The sequence below is a fragment of the Accipiter gentilis genome, chromosome W (assembly GCF_929443795.1).
Source record: "Accipiter gentilis chromosome W, bAccGen1.1, whole genome shotgun sequence".
NCBI classification, from domain to species: Eukaryota; Metazoa; Chordata; class Aves; order Accipitriformes; family Accipitridae; genus Astur; species Astur gentilis.
In genome coordinates, this window is record NC_064918.1 from 30885962 (window position 1) to 30904722 (window position 18761).

At 46.9% G+C, this 18761-nt stretch overlaps 1 long non-coding RNA gene across 1 annotated transcript; it reads right to left on the bottom strand.

Annotated features, from left to right (window-relative positions):
- Window positions 1–7012: 7012 nt before the first annotated feature.
- Window positions 7013–13818, bottom strand: LOC126035536 (uncharacterized). Its single transcript, XR_007504979.1, has 3 exons — window positions 13332–13818; window positions 10941–11088; window positions 7013–8282 (listed from the first exon to the last, which is right to left on the bottom strand). It is a non-coding gene; the product is annotated as an uncharacterized LOC126035536 (long non-coding RNA).
- Between the last annotated feature and the right edge of the window lie 4943 nt (window positions 13819–18761).

An 18761-nucleotide genomic window follows, 5' to 3' on the forward strand; every position in this document is an offset into this window, starting at 1 on the left:
ATTCCTTGGCGATCAGCCGCCAATCTGTGCCCTTCTGGGCACCCCTTTCCTGGCCATCCCCGTCCCCCTCTGTGGGGGGCATTAGCGGTACCACACGCTCCGCGTTCTGTATGGCCCCCTCAAGCCTCTGCAATAGACCCTGTACTCTCTGCAATGTGTTCGATCCCTCCTCTGACTGAACCTGTGGCGCAGGTTTCGATCGCTTCCGTATTGCACCACGCGCTTTCTCCTCATCAGAACTATCGGAGTCGCCATGTACTGGCACCTCACGCCACTTCCGGAAGGGCTCAGACGGGGACTCGACCCGCTCCGGCAATGGCGCGGCAGATGGCGCAGCAGGCTGGGCTTCTGGCAAAGGTCCAACAAGCACAGGCTCCGCTGGCGCAGGCTCCGCTGGCGCAGGGGGCTCAATCCCGGGAGGCTCAGTCCACTCTCCCAACAAAGGCACCTGATTCCCCTCACATGGGGGTGTTTCTTCCTCCGTCACCGTTTCTAACCCCCGTAGCCTCCTAATTGTTTCCTCCGCGGGTGGTCGTCCACTCCCACTGTCTCAACTTACGGTATAAATGTCCCTTAACATCCCTGCCTGGAACCCAGTCCAAGAGACATTCCTCTAAGTCCTTCTGAAGCGCCTGTCGTAATTCTTCCCAGGGAAACTTCCGGGGGGGGGGGGGGCGCATCCGGCCCCGCTGGTACCGTTTCAATAGGAAAAACCTTCGCCTCCACCGTACCTCCCTCGTCCCCGCCCTTAATCAGAGAGAGATCGGTCTGCGTGCCCCGCTCCACGACCGCCCACTCCGTCTGAGTCTGAGTAGCAATCCCTGGGGGCACCGTCTCCCGCTGTTCCTGGGGCGGTGCCTCATCCGCGAACAAAGCAGTTCGCACCGCCAACCAGCACGCCCCGATTTTCTGTCCTTCTGTAACCACCCTCTGCACTTTTCCCCAGGTTTGCAACCGCTCGGTAGCTCCGCGCTCGCCCCTGAGCACCGCCTGGAGCAGAAGTTCCCGGATCTCTCCCCATTTCGGGGTTTTTAAAACTTCTTTGGGAGAGCCTATGCCTCCCCGGCGCAGCATCCACTGGATGCATTCGCCCGTGGGGCCCTTCTTAATCGTTCCCCGGGCACCCACCTCCTCCGCTAACATCTTCAATACCTTAATCACCTGCTCAAGCTCCATCGTCGCTGTGCGACCGATCGCGTCGGGGTCACCACTATTTAGCGTTTGCTACATATCCAGGTGCCACGATCCAATCACTGGTCGACCCAGACCAGGGAAAGAGACAGATAACACACGTGGTGTGAGCGCCAACTTCCCCCTTTTATTGCGCAGTTAATTCCTTTTATACTAACAAGGGCAGGCGGGGTTACAGGTGTGTCATAGGGCTGCGACTAACCCTCCATCTTTCCGTGACATCGCGAGATCTTCCGAACGCCAAGCCCTACACCAGAGGATCTGCCAATCGGGGTGGCCCTGCCCAGTCAGAATTTTTACGTACTGTAGAAGGGGATAAAGTCCCTGTAGTGCACATAAAAGATATGTTAGGGAAGACAGTCTGGGTTACTCCTGCCTCAGGCAAAAGTCAACCCATTCGTGGGATTGCCTTTGCTCAAGGGCCTGGGTGCACTTAGTGGGTGATGCGAAAAGACGGGGAATTCTGATATGTGCCTCAAGGTGATTTGATTTTAGGTGAGAATAGCCAGAATTAAACTGTATGATATTGGTTGCTATATAACCCTGTTACTGTATATTATCATTACTATAATTGTTATATGCTGTATCCATAGTACTTGTATTGGTTTTGTGTGGCAAGGTTTTGGTGGTGGGGGGGGGGGGTTACAGGGGTGGCTTCTGTAAGAAGCTGCTGGAAGCTTCCCCTGTGTTTGAGAGAGAGCGAGCCCATACCAGCCGGCTCTAAGACGGACCCACCGCCGGCCAAGGCCGAGCCAATCAGTGATAGTGATAACGCCTCTGTGATAACATTTTTAAGAAGGAAAAAAAAGTTGGGACGGGGAGAAACAGACACCGGAGTGAGGAGTGAGAACATGTAAGAGAAAAAAGCCTGTGGACACCGAGGTCAGTGAAGAAGGAGAGGGAGGAGATGTTCCAGGCGCCGGAGCAAAGATTCCCCTGCAGCCCGTGCTGAAGACCATGGTGAGGCAGGCTGTCCCCCTGCAGTCCAGGGAGGTCCACAGTGGAGCAGATATCCACCTGCAGCCCATGGAGGACCCCAGGCCGGAGCAGGTGGGTTCCCAAAGGAGGCTGTGTCCCCGTGGGAACCCCGCGCTGGAGCAGGCTCCTGGCAGGACCTGCGGATCTGTGGAGAGAGGAGCCCACATTGGAGCAGGTTTTCTGGCAGGACTTGTGACCCCGTGGGGGACTCACGCTGGAGCAGTGTGCTCCTGAAGGACTGCACATCGTGGAATGGACCCATGCTGGAGCAGTTCATGAAGAACTGCAGCCCGTGGGAATGGCCCATGTTGGAGGAGTTCGTGGAGGACTGTCTCCCATGGGAGGGACCCCACGCTGGAGCAGGGGAAGAGTGTGATGAGCCCTCCCCCTGAGGAGGTGAAGCGGCAGAAAATAACGTGTGATTACCGTAAACCCCATCCCTGTCCCCCTGTGCCGCTGGGGGGGCTTGATGGTGAAATCCGGGAGTGAAGTTGTGCCCAGGAAGAAGGGAGGGGTGGTGGGAAGGTGTTCTGAGATTTCCTTTTATTTCTCATTACCTTATTCTGGTTGATTTGTAATAAATTGAGTTAATTTTCCCAAACTGAGTCTGTTTTGCCCGTGACGGTAATTAGTGAATGATCTCTCCTGTCCTTATCTCGACCTGCAAGCTTTTTTGTTATATTTTTCTCTCCCCTGTCCAGCTGAGGATGGGGGATTGATAGAGTGGCTTTGGTGGGCACCTGGCGTTCAGCCAGGGTCAACCCATCACAGTACTATAGTAAGAATCACTTAGATCAAGCAAGGAAGAACTGTGATAAAACTTAGCGAAGCACAGTAGTGATGGAACCAGGACTGACTCCAGCATGCAACAATCCAATGGTGCACACCATCCTCCTGCTGTGTCCAGTGTCTCCCACTCGTCACACTGCACTGAAGCTCGATCCTACTCTGCCGACTGAGAGGACTTTGCACCATCCCTCCTGCCCGGAAAGACTGGTATGACAGCTGGAGCCCAGAGTCGGGAACTAAATGAACTCAGCGAACATTTTACAGAGATGGCCCCTAGACTAAGGGAATGATATCTCTGAGTGTGTTTACATAAATATATATATATATTTCAAAGGATGGAAAAGGTGATGGTGATTGATCAGGATGTAACTGAAGGTATGGGACCTGAGCATGACATCAATGGTACAGAATAAGGGGTGGATACTGTCCTGGTTTTGGCTGGGATAGAGTTAATTTTCTTTCTAGTAGCTGGTATAGTGTTATGCTCTGGGTTCAGTATGCGAAGAATGTTGATAACACACTGATGTTTTCAGTTGTTGCTAAGTAGTATTTAGACTTAAGTCAAGGATTTTTCAGCTTCTCAAGCCCAGCCAGTGAGAAAGCTGGAGGGGCACAAGAAGTTGGCACAGGACACAGCCAGGTCAGCTGACCCGAACTGGCCAATGGGGTATTCCATACCATGTGATGACATGCCTACTATTTAAACTGGGGCAAGTTGGCCTGGGGGGGATCACTGCTTGGGAACTAACCGGGCATTGGTCAGTGAGTGGTGAGCAATTGCATTGTGCATCACTGGTTTTGTATATTCCAATCCTTTTAATATTATTGTCATTTTATTATTGTTATTTTTATAATTATTAGCTTCTTCCTTTCTGTTCTATTAAACTGTTCTTATCTCAACCCACTAGTTTTACCTTTTTCCTTCCGATTCTCTCCCCCATAACACTGGGTGGCGGGGAGTGAGTGGGCAGCTGCATGGTGTTTAGTTGCTGGCTGGGGTAAAACCATGACACCTCTATATTTAGTATTGCTACTAGTTTAAAAAAAACAGTAAACTTTCTGTTGTATTTGAAGTATATTCTATACCTTAATACATAGATTTATATCTTCTATAGAATTCTATAGGAAAGTTTAAAAAAACTGTATAGAAAAAATATTCCATATATTTTTTTTTTCAAGTAATTTGTACTGGTACATTTAGGTTTCTGTGGGCCCTAACTAGCTTAATATATTTTCATTTCCATAACAATTTTCCACAAATTTGAGCTGTCCTTAAATTTGTTGATGTTGCCTCTAGTTATTTAGAGGTTTAAAACTAAGCTGGTTTTATTTGTTTGAGGGTTTTTTCCCTCAGATTCTAGACTACAAGTTTTAGTCCAGGCTGTGAGCAAATCAGGTTGCATGTTGTCAGACTCACAAGGTTGTGGAGTAAAACAAGTATTGTGTGGTAGAGATGTTTCAGCACTGTGATTCTGTATAGCTTGGAAATAACTTTTCCTGTTGCTTATTTAAAATTTATTTTTTAGGTTAATGATCCATATTCATACAGTTTGGGGATTTTTTACTGTGTACTATGCATCTTAGTATTCTCAATGCCTTAATACTTTCCAGTCATGACTCCTATGACTGGAGTGCTGTAATGGATGGCTATAAGCTCTTCAGAAGGGATAGGCAAGGAAGGAGAGGTGGTGGGGTGGCTCTCTATGTTAGGGAGTGTTTCAACTGCACAGAGCTCATGATTGTGATGATAAGGTCAAGTGCTTGTGGGTAAGGATGACAGGAAGGCCAACAAGGCAGATATCGTGCTGGGAGTCTGTTATAGACCACCCAATCAGGCTGAAGAGACAGATGAAACATTCTACAAGCAGCTGGCAGTAGTCTCAGAATTGTGTGCCCTTGTTCTCGTGGGGACTTCAACTTTCTGGATGTCTGCTGGAAATACAACACAGCAGAGAGTAAGCAGTCTAGGAGGTTCCTGGGGCATGTGGAGGATAACCTCCTGACACAGCTGGTAGGTGAGCCTACCAGGGGAGGAGCCTCGCTAGACCTACTGTTTACAAACAGAGAAGGACTGGTGGGAGATGTGGTGGTCGGAGGCCGTCTCGGGCTTAGCGACAATGAAATGATAGAATTCTCAATTCTTGGTGAGGTAAGGAAGGGGGTCAGCAAAACCACTACTATGGACTTCCGGAGGGCAAAACTTTGCCCTGTTCAGGACATTGGTTGAGAAAGTCCCATGGAAGACAGTCCTGAAGGGCAAAGGGGTCCAGGAAGGCTGGACATTCTTCAAGAAGGAAGTCTTAATGGCTCAGGACCAGGCTATTCCCATGCACTGCAAGACGAACCATCGGGGAAGACGACTGGCCTGGCTGAACAGGGAGCATTTGCTGGGACTCAGGAAAAAAAGGAGAGTTTACCATCTTTGGAAGAAAGGGCAGGCAACTCAGGAAGACTACAGGGATCTTGTTAGGTAATACAGAGAGGAAATTAGAAAGGCAAAAGCTCAGCTAGAACTCAATCTGGCCACTGTCATAAGAGACAACAAAAAATGTTTTTACAAATACATTAACAACAAAAAGAGAGCCAAGGAGAATATCTATCCTTTATTGGATGCAGAGAGGAACATTGCCACCAGATATGAGGAAAAGGCTGAGATACTTAATGCCTTCTTTGCCTCAGTCTTTAATAGTGAGACCAGTTATCCTCAGGGTACTCAGCCCCCTGAGCTAGAAGGCAGGGGCAGAGAGCAGAATATACCCCCCATAATCCAGGAGGAAGCAGTGAATGACCTGCTACACCACCTGGACACTCACAAGTCTATGGGACCAGATGGGATCCATCCGAGAGCCAAGCCACTCTCCATCATTTATCAGCAGTCCTGGTCAACAGGGGAGGTCCCAGATGACTGGAGGCTTGCCAGTGTGATGCCCATTTACAAGAAGGGTCAGGAGGAGGATCCAGGGAACTACAGGCCTGTCAGCCTGACGTCGGTTCTGGGGAAGATTATGGAGCGGTTCATCTTGAGTGCGCTCACACGGCATGTGCAGGACAACCAGGGGATCAGGCCCAGCCAGCATGGGTTCATGAAAGGCAGGTCCTGCTTGACCAACCTGATCTCTTTCTATGACCAGGTGGCTCGCCTAGTGGATGAGGGGAAGGCTGTGGATGTTGTTTACCTGGACTTCAGTAAGGCCTTTGACACTGTCTCTCCTGGCATACTCCTTGAGAAGCTGGCGGCCCATGGCTTAGACAAGTGTACTCTTTGCTGGGTAAAAAACTGGCTGGCTGGATGAGCCCAGAGGGTTGTGGTGAATGGAGTTAAATCCAGTTGGTGGCCAGTCACAAGTGGTGTTCCCCAGGGCTCGGTTTTGGGGAAAGTTCTCTTTAATATCTTTATTAATGATTGGACGAGGGGTTTGAGTGCACCCTCAGTCAGTTTGCAGATGACAACAAGTTGGGAGGGAGGGTTGATCTGCTGGAGGGTAAGAAGGCTCTACAGAGGGATCTGGACAGGCTGGATTGATGGGCCGAGGCCAATTGTATGAGGTTCAACAAGGCCAAGTGCCAGGTCCTGCACTTGGGTCACAACAACCCCATGCAGTGCTACAGGCTTGGGGAAGAGTGGCTAGAAAGCTGCCCGGCAGAAAAAGACCTGGGGGTGTTGGTCGACAGCCAGCTGAATATGAGCCAGCAGTGTGCCCAGGTGGCCAAGAAGGCCAACGGCATCCTGGCCTGTATCAGAAATAGCGTGGCCAGCAGGAGCAGGGAAGTGATTGTTCCCCTGTATTCAGCACTGGTGAGGCCACACCTCGAGTACTGTGTTCAGTTTTGGGCCCCTCACTACAGGAAAGACATTGAGGTGCTGGAGCATGTCCAGAGAAGAGCAACAAAGCTGGTGAGGGGCCTGGAGCACAAGTCTTATGAGGAGTGGCTGAGGGAATTGGGGTTGTTTAGTCTGGAGAAAAGGAGGCTGAGGGGAGATGTCACGGTAGAGATGGACACGACAAGTAATAGATCATGCAAAATGGCTACTTTATAGTTCTAACACACCTTTTTATCTCCTTCTTCAGAGTATGTGTTAGTATATGATTGGCTTAGTAACTAACAATTCATGATTGGTGAGTTTGTCAGGACGGTTCTTCTTATCACTATCTTGTTTTCGTACTGGTCTTTGAGGATCTTTCCAGACTTCTCAAGGATATACTACAAGCTGCTCAAGGTCGCGCTGTTCTCGAACTGTCAGGAATTCTGTAGACTCGTTGCATCCCCCGACAATTCCCCCTTTTTGTATTTGTGCTAAAAATATCATCCCGGCTGCCCTCTGCAGGGCCCTTTGCAGAAGGCCGAAAAGACAGGGCAACATTAGGAGCATAGTTATCACAATCAAGATCACTACCCCCACAGTCTTGAGCAGAGATATCAACCATCCAGACAATCCTCAACCCTCAAATATCTTTGTCCTTGTGCTAAAAGCAAGAAATCAATTCCAGCTCTATTTTATAGCGTAGCATGTCTGACACTATCAATGTCTAGCAGTAAATCTGATAATACTACACCAGTCTGTATTCAGGGACCCCAGAATTTGTGATTCCTGGGGTGGCAAGGAGGGTTAATGCCCGATCCGTGAAAACCAGGCATTCCCATCCATTGAGTCCATGACCTGCTGCACAGGGGTCTCCATCAATAAGTTCTTAAACTTTGTCGATGTCAGTGTAACCCCCTATTAAACCTGTGAAAAAGGGATTGCTTGGTGTTGCTGTACTAAGGTATAAGCAATCTTGTCCGGTCACGTCAGCCAGGGTCATCCAGATGTTTTCTTTGGTTTGCGGTGGTATCCATGACTACGTCCATCCGAGGACTGTGAGGTAGATGAACCATCTGTACATTCTTGTGCTGTCTTGCTCCGCAAATTCAGCCCAGCAATCGGTAGGTGCCAGCTTTATGTGGGCGTCCCCACGGAGGCAACGATGGCCTTGCTGTACACCAGTCCGATGCTCTTCGGAAAATCCCGGTATTTATACATTTGTAGAGGAACGGATTTCAGCACACGTGGCCAGCGGGTGCCAAAAATCCGCCTCATTTGCAACCTATGACGCATGCGCTCGCTGGCCAGGCGCGCTGCATGAGTCATAGTCATCCTGTCTATTGGTTCATGGACTTGGTGATGCGGTTGCAATGCACAGAGAATCTTGACCTGTTATATTGGTCAAGGTGACCTACACTTAGTTTTTGGTTGAGGTGGTATTCATATTGCCGCACCCTCTGGGATGTTCCAGATGATGATGGTCATACAAATCAAGCGGGAGTCCATTGTGGGCCTGTATCTCTAGAAACACAAGTATAACCTCGCCCCCAAGTTAACAGCTCACATGGTCCACTCCACTGACCAGTAACTAAATCTTTAATGAGTACTTTGATGCCTCTCTGTAAATTCTGTGTTGAAAAAAGAGAAGTGTTGAAAAAAGGAGGTAGAGAAGAATTATCCCCATAATAGAGAAAGCTAAGAACATAAACCACGTTACATAAACATGTCTGTGGTGGTTCCCCAATCATTCCCTCTTTTTGTTTCTGAAACTGCTGCTTCAGTGTGCCATGTGCACGCAGCTCTACAATTTGTGGAGAACCATTTTGATACACTACTTTGCTGTTCCAGTTGTTGTTTTCATACAATATGTCCTGGGTTCAGCTGGGATAGAGCCAATCTCCACAGGAACCTGGGAGGTGGGGGCACAGCCGGGGCAGCCGACCCAGACCAGCCAAGGAGCTATTCCATACCATGTGACATCATGCTCAGTATATAGATAGGGAGCGGGCCGGGGGCTGCTCTCTGTTTTCTGTGGGGGAAGTGGTGGAGCATCGGGTCCTGGGTGGTGAGCAGTTGCACTGTGCATCACTCTTTTTGTATACTTTTTCATTAGTGCCGTTGTTGTTGTTGTACTCTTTTTGTGTTTGTCCCAGTAAACTGCCTTTATCTCAGCCCTCGAGGTTCCAGTTTCTTTTTTTTCTTTTTCTCTCCTCCGTCTCCTCCCCATCCCACCGGAGGGGGGCGGAGGAGTGAGCGAGCGGCTGCGTGGTCCTTTGTTACCGGCCGGGTTGAAACCACGACAGTCCTTTTTGGCGCCCAACGTGGGGCAACACATGGTATGGAATAGCTCCCCGGCCAGTCCAGGTCAGCTGCCCCGGCCACGCCCCCACCTCCGAGGTTCCTGCAAAAATCAACTCTATCCCAGCTGAACCCAGGACACCATACTACTGCTGCTTTACCTGTTTTTCCAGAACCATCTGTGAAGACAGTAGGGCCTTTCACAGGTTCCGGCTGGCTTAAGCTTTTCTGACCAAATGGTATTTCTCGAGCAAATTTCAGGAGCGGGTGCGACGGTAGATGATACGAGATCTGTCCTTGAAAACCCGCCATAGCCACTTGCAGCTTGTAATTGTTTGCCAGACACCATTCAAAGTACCAATTTTGAACAGGTAAAACAATAGTAGCTGGATCACGTCCTGTTAGTTCTACACATCATTTTCTGGCTTTTATGATTACATCAACAATAAGTTCAAACAAGCCAGGAGCAGTTTTTTGTGGCCAGAAATGACAAAAACATCCATTCTAAAATATGTAATGGGTCATCCCACTCAGAATTCCACTGCACCAAAGCACCAAATGGCACAGTTTTGTCAATTACTACAAAGAATTGTACCAATTGAGACAGATCAATTTGAGAAACAAATTTCTGGTGTATACATTGTTCCACCCTGTGAATTACATTTAACGCTTCCTTATTCAGTATTCTGGGTTCTGTTGGATCATTGGAATTTTTTAATAAGTCTAATAGAGGTTGTAACTGCGAATTGCTCAGTCCAAGATAGGGCCTGATCCAGTTCAAGGATCCCATTAATTTCTGTACATCACTGAGTGTCTTAACTGCAGGGTTAAGTTTCACAGGTTGGGGCACAACCTGCTTATTTGTAATTGTCATTCCCAAATATTTCCAGGGTGCTATATTTTGCTCTTTTTCAGGGGCAATAACTAACTCATATTGTTGTAGCAAATTCGTGGCCAAATTGTTCATGCCATTCAACTGCTCCTTGTTGTCTGACGCTAACAGAATGTCATCCATATAGTGATAACTATAACTAGTAGGGAATTTTTCCCGTACAGGTGACAGAGCTTGTGCAACAAACGATTCACAAGTGGTTGGTGAATTTTTCATGCCCTGCGGCAGAACTCTCCATTGATATCTTTTTGCCGGTTCTGCATGATTGATAGAAGGCACAGAGAATGCAAAAAATATTTAATTTTTTTTTTTAAATTTTTTTTTTTTTGTCTTGGGAAGCTAGTGGAATTGTAAAAAAAAACAACCCTTAAGGTCCATGACAATGATTTCCCAATCTTGAGGGATCATGGCAGGTGAAGGCATGCCTGGTTGCAGAGCCCCCATCGTGGCCATGACAGCATTGGCTTGCCACAGGTCATGCAAAAATCACCATTTTCCTGATTTTTTTATTTTTTTTTTCACAAACACTGGAGCATTCCACAGACTGTGAGATGGTTCAATGTGTCCGGCAGCTAGTTGTTCTGCTACCAATTCTTGCAGGGCCTTTAATTTTTTCAAGTGGTAGGGGCCACTGATCCACCCACACAGGGTTATTTGTTAACCAAGTTAAAACAAGCATGGGTTATCTAACACCCTGCAGCACAGTGGCCCCCGTTAAAAATCTGTGATAATTCTCACCCCCCACTGCGACAAGCAATCCCTCCCCCATAAATTGAGGGCAGCTGCCATCACATATGGTTTAATAACTGCCTGTTGGCCCTCAGGATTGGCAATCAGAACTGGAGTGCCTGCCATCTTTGCTCGTGTGGATCCTCCCAGCCCCACTACTCCCATACCAGCCTCCTCTGTTGGCCAGGTAGACGGCCACAGATAATCAGCAATAATAGTCACATCAGCTCCGGTGTCCAGGAGCCCTGCAAGCCTTACTGTAGTCGGAGATCTTCCGTGATTCGACAGTGTGCACGTCATATGTGGTCAGGATGATGAGACAGTCTGAGACCAGCAGACCTGAGGGGGTCCCGTGGAGCTGAAGCCTCCATTGCATCACAGTCGCTGTTCTGCTTTTGAAATAGAACTTGAAAAAGGAACAAGTTGAGCAATGCGAGTACTTGTAGGAATTGGTACTGGTGGGTAGGGGGTCGAAATCATCGTGCAAATTTGACCTGTTAAAGCAGCATCAATAACTCCCACATGCACGATTATTCCATTCAACGTGCTACCTGATCTTCCCGGTAGCAATGCACTCAGTCCCCGTCCTATAGGACCCCTTGCATTAAGAGGGACCTTAACGATGTCTTTCGTGGCTAAAGTTACTGTGTCGGCAGTGGATACATCCAGCCCTGCTGAGCCAGCTGTTGCAGCTGACAGTTTTTCGCAGAGAGGAATTGGCCGGCTGTCGGGAGGGGATTTGTTCTCCTTGCGCGCCCTCTCACACTCATTTTGTGGTTTTCCTGTAGCGGCTGTCCATTAGCATGAAATTTGGACTGACATTGTTTTGCAAAGTGTCCTAATTTCCCACATTTCTTGCAAGTAATCTCCAGTGAGTGGTGCACCGGTTGTTTACCCGGTGATGTTTTGTGTGGAGAAGTTACCGTGATGTGCCCTTCACTGCCACACCCAGAGCACTTTCCAGAATTTCTCATAGCATTGGCTAGGGTGGTCACTGTGTGTGCCAGTGTCCCAACTTTAGAACATGCAGCTACCATGTTGGGAACAGAAGGATCTCCTGGCAGAGCCTGTATGGTCTTTTGACAGTCCTCATTAGCATTATCTTTTACCAACTGTTTGCATAGCATTTGTCTTAAGACCTCATCTTCTACCTGTTTTTCCAGGGCAGCAGATATTTTTTCTACAAATTGTAAAAAGGGTTCTGTGGGGCCTTGGCGAATAGTGATGTATTTTTGCTTCGGAGCTGCCATATCCATGGTTCGCTTTATTGCCATAAGGCCTATATTTCGTGCTTGTTCGAGAGCAATTGGAGGCCATGTAGCCTGTAGCTGAGGGTTACTATACTGCCCTTCACCAAGCAAAGCATCCTCTCCAAGGCCTAATCTCGGGTCACCCTGTGGCAGTCATGAATTATGCAGTGCCGCTGTGCGTGCCATCTGCCTCCAGGTGGATTGAAATACTTGCAATTGTACGGGCTGAAACAGCACTTGTGCTAGATGCATAATATCATATGGACACAGCAGATCTGTGCTAATTATATGAATAAGTTGCATTACCTCAGGAGAATTGATTCCAAATTTTTGTACTTTATTCTGCAAATCCTGCACTACTCTCCAGCCTATGGGATTGTGCTCATTGTGCTGGTTTGTGCCTGCAGTAGCTTTGAAAACAGGAAATGTAACAGGAGCCTCTGCTGTGTTATCTAGAGGCTTTAGAAATGCAGGTGTTAGAGAGCACGGGCTGAGGCGTTCTACTAGATCCCAGTTGCCAGAGTTGGCAGCATATCTTCTAACTCACTCCCAAAATTGATCAGGGGATCTCGGGACCACAGTTACTGTGGACGGAGGGAGAGTCCATGGCAGGGGTTCTTTTGGTATGGTTTTATCTGCGAGCTGCAGGGATCGCATAGTGTCAATTAGAGATTTTTCTGCCTCAGCTTCATTTTTGCTCTCATTTTCCATGCGACCCTCACATTCGGTTTGAGTCTCACCATCCTTTCGGCCCTCACTTTCGTTACGGCCCTGGCTTTCGTTACGGCCCTCGCTTTCCGGCTCAGTGTTAATCGCCACATTTTTCTCTTCGGGGGGGGCTGATGGAGTCACCCCTTCTGCCGCCGCACCAGTAGGTGAGGAGGGCCCCTCATCGCCCGGTAAAGTAATTAATGGCATAGGAGAAGGAGGTGAATAAGGGTATGATCTGATTTTGCTCATGAGGGGTTTTCTGCCCGCAACTGCTGATATTGCAGCATCGGCCGCAGCTGTTACTTGAGCAGAAACTTTTTCATTGATAACATTTTCTGATTTCTCATCTTTCTTTTGCTGATCTTTCGCATCACATTCTGCTTTCCATTCCTTCAGGGTCTCACGTAATAGACGCCATACGATCGCCAACTTACAGAGCTCTTTCTGTCCTTTAGAGGTCTCATCAAACATTTTCCAGCCCACAGCTTGCCATGCATCCACACTGAATGCAGTAACTGTTGTGGCTGTTAAGCCTTGCACCTTACACGGTATTAAAATCCGTTTCAGGCTTTGTTCTGGGGTTTTAACCCCTTTTCTTTTTAATAGGGCTTTCCAGGTAGACAAAATCGTCTCCTTTTCTTTTGTTAATTGCTGCCCCATTCGAACAGTTTAGTCCCTTGTGGCTCACCTTATTAGGTGTCTAGGCTCAGGTCCGGACCAGGCAGATTCCACTGCTCTCAGCTTCACCGGGCTCCGTCTCCGCAGCTTTTCTCCCTGCCGGTATACTCTTTCACAGCTCTCGTCGCTGCTGGTATACTTCTCTCTAGTGCTGGATTTATCGCCGTTAGATGATCTGTTCGCTCAGGTGCATCGGGGTCACCATTTGTCGCGGTAGAGACGGACACGACAAGTAATAGATCACACAAAATGGCTACTTTATTGTTCTAACACACCTTTTTATCCCCTTCTTCAGAGTATGTGTTAGTATATGATTGGCTTAGTTAGTAACTAACAATTCATGATTGGTGAGTTTGTCAGGACGGTTCTTCTTATCACTATCTTGTTTTCGTACTGGTCTTCTCGGATCTTTCCAGACTTCTCAAGGATATACTACAAGCTGCTCAAGGTCGCTCTGTTCTCGAACTGTCAGGAATTCCGTAGACTTGTTGCATCCCCCGACAGGGAGACCTTATGGCTCTCTACAACTACCTGAAAGGAGGTTGTAGTGAGGTGGATGCTGGTCTCTTCTGTCAGGTGGCTGGAGATCGGACGAGAGGAAATGGCCTCAAGTTGCAGCAGGGGAGGTTTAGATTGGATATTAGAAAAAATTTCTTTACTGGAAGGGTTGTCAGGCATTGAAACAGGCTGCCCAGGGAAGTGGTTGAGTCACCATCCCTGGAGGTGTTCAAAAAGCGCATAGACGTGGCACTTCAGGACATGGCATGGTTAATGGTTGCAATTGATGATCTTGAAGGTCTTTTCCAACCTAAATGATTCTGTGATTCATTATCTCCTCCAAAACAAGATCAAAGGACCATAAAATAAAGCCAGTAAGGATTGGGTTCATAACAAACTGAAGGACCTGTTTATTTATATAACAGGTATGAAGAACATTTGGAGCTTCTTGCCAAGGATGTTACAAATGCAGAAAGTCTACATAATTTCAAGGGCAAAGTTGACAAGCTTTTGGAAGAGATATCTGTTGAGGTTTATTAATTAGATGAGCCACATCAGGATCAGGAAAACTCTGAGATGAAAATAGTCATAGGATGGGAAATTATTCAAGAGAAATGTATGTGCTTGCTTCTTCTTGCACTTCCTTAGACATCAATCTACTTGTGGTCATTGGGCCAATCAGAATACCAGACTAGATGCACCCTTGTTTTGAACCAGTATAATTGTTCTTATGTACTATGCTTTAACATTTTGTACTAGCTTCATACTTTTTGATAAGATATACAAGTATTAGTTATACTGTGTTCTGCTGACACTAGCCAATAGAAATCTCTAATAGAAAATTCTAAATATGCCAGAGTTGGCAGATTGTACAAGTCAAGATCATTTGGAAATGCAAACAGTCTATAAAGTAAACTTAAAAAAAAGAATGGGATATCTTGTATAAGATGCTAGTTGGTCTAATTATGAAACAAAAAAAAAAGATATCTAAATGTTGTAAGAGTCAACACTGAGAGACGCCACTTGTTATTGCTTTCCATTTGGACATTGAGCCATTGATGGATGCTACAAGCCAGCCAGTTCCTTATCCATCTAACAGTCCATCCATCAAACCCATATCTCTCCAATTTAGAGGTCAAGAATGTTGCAGGGGGACTGTATCAAAGGCCTTACAAAAGTCCAGGTAGATAACATCCTGGTTTGGATTTTTGTGGCAAGGTTTTGGTAAAGGGGGAGGGGGCTACAGGGCTGGCTCCTGTGAGAAGCTGCTAGAAGCTCCCCTGGCTCCAAGTTGGACCCGCTTCTGGCCAAGGCCGACCCAATCAGCAATGGTGGTAGTGCCTCTGGGATAACATATTTAAGAAGGGGAACCTGCAGCAGGGGAGGAGATTGGAATGTGAGAAAAACACCTATGCAGTTGCAAAGGTCAGTGAAGAAGGAGGGGGAGGAGGTGTGCCAGAGGAGGTGATGCCCCTGCAGCCTGTGGTGAGACAGCAGGCTGTCCCCCAGCAGCCCATGGAGGTGAACAGTGCAGCAGATGCCCGCTGGCAGCCCATGGAGGACCCCATGCTGGAGCAGTTGGATGCCCCTGAAGATGGCCATGACTCCATGGGAAAGTCCTCACTGGATCAGCCTGTGCCTGAAGATCGGCCTGCGGAAAGGACCCATGCTAGAGAAGTTTGTGGAGCACTGTCTCCTGTGGGAGGGACCGTCTCCTGTGGGACGGACCCCATGGTGGAGCAGGGGACAAGTGAGGAGTCCTCCCCCTGAGGAGGATGAAGCAGCAGAGACAATGCATGATAAACTGACCACAACCCCCATCCCCTGTCCCCCTGCGCTGCTGGTGGGGAGGAGGTAGAGAAAACCGGGAGTAGAGTTGAGCTGGGAAAGAAGGAGGGGTGGGGGGAAGGTGTTTTGAGAGTTGGGTTTCACTTCTCATTATCCTGTTTTGATTAGATTTGCAGTAAATTAAATTGATTTTGGTTTTCCCCAAGTTGAGTCTGTCTTTTGCCCATGACCATAAGTGGTGAGTGATCCCTCCCAGTCCTTGTCTCAATCCACGAACATTTCTTTATATTTTCTCCTCCTCATCCCACCGGGGCCGGGGGGAGGAGTGAGCAAGCAGCTTTGTTGTGCTTTGTTGCCAGCTGGGCTTAAACCATGACACATCTGTAGCTCTTCCCTTATCCACCAACACTGTCAGTCCAACATAGAAGGCCACCAGATTAGTCAGGCACGATTTGCCCTTGCTGAAGCCATGTTGGCTGTCTCTAATCACCTCCCTGTCTTCCATATGCCTCGACATATCTTCCAGGAGGATCTGTTCCATGATCTTACCAGGCACAGACGTGAGGCTGACTGGCTGGTAGTTCCCAGGGTCCTCTTTTTTACCATTTTTAAGAATGGGGATGATTTTTCCTTTTTCCAGTCACTAGGGACTTTGCCTGACTGCCATGACTTTTCAAATATGATGAAGGACAGCAACTACATGTGCCAGCAATGTTTGTTACCAGCAGTGCCAATAGCCTGAATCCATTGAATAACTGTATTGTTTTTCCAACTATCCACTTGTACTGGTACAAGGAGAAAATAAAATTTTTCCTACTGCATGATTAAATTTTAGGATACCAACAAATAACTAATACAAAAAAGAGAATACAAGCAATAAGAAATATGACAGTTCCTTGAGGGACTTCTAAGTCCCAATAGTTCTCTATTATTACCCACAGTTTAATATAATTTGTTCTCTAAGGTCTTATTATATAGCAGTTCTTATAAGTCAGTATGTGAAAGTTGATACAGTCTGTGTTGTATCTCAAGGTGGCAGGACCCTTTTACACTGGGAAATGTAGATACAGTTGAGCAGCCCTTGCACTTTACCGCAGTATTAGTAATTAACAGTACCTGCTAAAGGTCCCTTCCAGTACAGCTGAAGTTTGTGGTTTTGCTGGTATACCTTAATGTAGACCCAGTCTCCTGGTTTCAAGAAGTGACACACATCAGTAGGAGGTTCAGGTGAGGCTTCTTCCAGCTGTGTGTGGAAAGTCCTTACACGTTTCATTAATGCCTGACAACATTTTAGAAGAGCGTCATCTGTCCATTGTAAGTTTGCCTGTATGGGGAGCTCAGGGTGCTGTGTAAGCCAGTCACATGGGTCTGCTAATTAAAATCTCATGAGGTGACAGCCCTTGTTTTCTATTCACAACACTTCTTATATACATCAGTGGAAGAGGTAACACATCCTGCCATTTCAGGCCAGACTCTGTGCAAATCTTTGCCAATTTAGTTTTCAAATAGGATTTTTTTTTTCTTTTCACGGTCCCACTAGGTTGGAGATGATAGGCACAATGGAACTTTTGTTCTATTTATACGGCTCCACAAATTTTCTGCATTACTTGTCTGGTAAAATTGCTCCTTCTATTGCTATCTAGTGTTATGGGAATACTAAACCTAGGAATTAGTTCTCTCAGCAACTTTTTTCAACAGTTGTTGCATCTGATTGTTTACAAAGATAGGCCTCTTCCCATCCTGAGAACATCTCTAAAATGACAAAGACATACTCAAAATTACAGCATTTAGACATCTGAATAAAGTAAATTTGCAAATTTACAAATGGTCGCCATGGTTTAGGGGGTGTGCAGCTATAGTTTTCTTCTCCTTCTGTCTTATAGTATTTTGTTGAAAAGGTGTCCAACAATATGAAAATTCAAGAATTAGAACAATAGTAGCAAGATTCAATCCTTTACACCTTAATTTCTGACAAAATGAAAGCCCCTTTCTGGTCATTCAAGCTATAGAATTATTTGATTAAATAAAAATGTGTATGAATTCTACAAACTCTAAATTTATGTGGAGTATTAAAAAAGGGAAATGACACATTAAAGTGCCTCAACTTTCCTTTTCAGTATTAGCTGTATCTTTAGATATACCAAAATTTTAATGATGTAGCCATTAGCTCAGTGACTTCACTAAAGTATTCCATTGCTATTGTTGTCCTAAAAGCGGATTCATTACCTCGTGTGCAATAGACCAATCTCACACACTCAGGAGAGATATTGCTTTTTTCTGCGCAGGGTGCTTGGTGGACTTTCCACAAATCAAGCTCACCAGGTTCATCAGGTGTGTCCCTTTTATACAGTAACAATTGCATCTAATTTATTAAACTACGCCTACCTAGCACATATTCAAACTATCTAATGCATATGCATAGCATTATATAACCATGACATATCAAATGCCTTCTTCGCATGCGCAGGGGTTTCAGGTGGTCTTCAGTGGTCGTTTGGGGAGGTATCTGAGACAAGGGGAGTCAAAAGAATCTCAGTAGATATAATAAAGGGGGATGAAAGATGATGTTTGATGCTTACATTGTTGAAATTAGCTGAGGCAGAGACAGTTCCTGATAAGAAGCAGGAGCAGGCCCCAAGAGCCAGCTAAGACTGGTCTTGCGGCTTGGGTGAATACCAAGAAACCACTGAGCCTGCACAAGAAAAGAGGTTACTAGCGGTGACGAAGAGAAGTCATCTATCTTCATCTCGGCGACCACCAGGCGACCAACATAAAGAGGCACTGCGCAGGCACAGTTGGGAGGAGACTATGGAAATTACCTCTCGGAGCTAATTTTAATATGAAGCGGGGATAGGTCATGCATATGTATAGGCGTATTGTGAATATGTAATACCTGACTGTATAAACTTGAAGCGAACTGCTGAGTCGGGCACGCACAACTTTGGTGGGACTACCCCCCATGCTGCCCAGCGCTGAATGAACATACCTACTTTACAATCTCACTGATTGTGGAGTCTTTTCCGCATGTCAGTTTTGGCGAGCCAGGCAGGAGACTCTCTGCTCGGATGCGGGACCGACTGCAGAGTGGACGCCCCTAGGCGCACCCCAAGCACTTTCCTTGGAGGAGCCTCTGCTGACAGCTGCTCACCGCAGG